The sequence below is a fragment of the Pan paniscus genome, chromosome 5 (assembly GCF_029289425.2).
Source record: "Pan paniscus chromosome 5, NHGRI_mPanPan1-v2.0_pri, whole genome shotgun sequence".
Classification (NCBI taxonomy): Eukaryota; Metazoa; Chordata; class Mammalia; order Primates; family Hominidae; genus Pan; species Pan paniscus.
Genome location: NC_073254.2, coordinates 164,206,586 through 164,207,394, shown reverse-complemented (window position 1 = coordinate 164,207,394; position 809 = coordinate 164,206,586). Strand labels below are relative to the sequence as shown.

The following is an 809-nucleotide window of genomic DNA, read 5'->3' as shown; positions in this document are numbered from 1 at the left end:
AAACTTGACCACGCTGTATTTAAAAATTCTAAGCCGAACCCAAGTTGGAGTGCATTTTACATCTAGGATGATACAGTCTCCGCCTTCTAGGAGTTAATAGAAGAGTTGTGTGCACAAAATTAACATTGGCGGGGGAAAAAAAAGGGAGACAGAGAGAGAGGGGGAAAAAAAGAGAGATGCATTTTTTACTTTTTTGCAGAGGCAGTTTTAAAAACACCCTCCAGGTCACAGCCCTCCCCCTCCCGGCCGCCTCCCGCCCCGCAGCTGGGGAAGTGAGCGGAGCTCTGAGGGCCGCCGCCTGCGCGGTCTCTTGGTGGGAAGCGGGACTTTGCGTGTGAGCGTTGCGCTTCTCCCAGCCAGAAGTCGGAATTCTAATGTCCAAGGCGTGGTGTGTTCAGTGAGATTCGTATTTTTAAAAAATAAAATAACTTAGAGAAAAACCTGAAGCTACCAGGAGTGGGGTTCGAACCCACGCGGACATATGTCCATTGGATCTTAAGTCCAACGCCTTAACCACTCGGCCATCCTGGTGCAGACGTTGAACGTTGTTTTTGCTCTCCTTACAAGGCGTCCTCTACCTCCTCCTGCACGCACCCTCCCTCCAGAACGCAGAGAGTTTTCGCCGCCACTCTCTCGACTCTCTCGGCTCTCTCAGCCCGGGCTGGGGCGGACGCCACGCCGGTACCTCGGTTTCTCGCCGCCGCGGCTCACTGTTGCCCCCGGCCCGCTGCGGCAGTGAAGACAACTGCAGCGGAGCGGCGCGCTCTCTGTTGGGGTGGAGGCTGCGGCAGCGGCGCTCGCGGGCCTTT

At 55.5% G+C, this 809-nt stretch overlaps 1 non-coding gene across 1 annotated transcript; it reads right to left on the bottom strand.

The window, feature by feature from the left end:
- Nucleotides 1-448: 448 nt before the first annotated feature.
- TRNAL-UAA (transfer RNA leucine (anticodon UAA)) lies at nucleotides 449-531 on the bottom strand. The gene has a single exon. It is a non-coding gene; the product is annotated as a tRNA-Leu (tRNA).
- Between the last annotated feature and the right edge of the window lie 278 nt (nucleotides 532-809).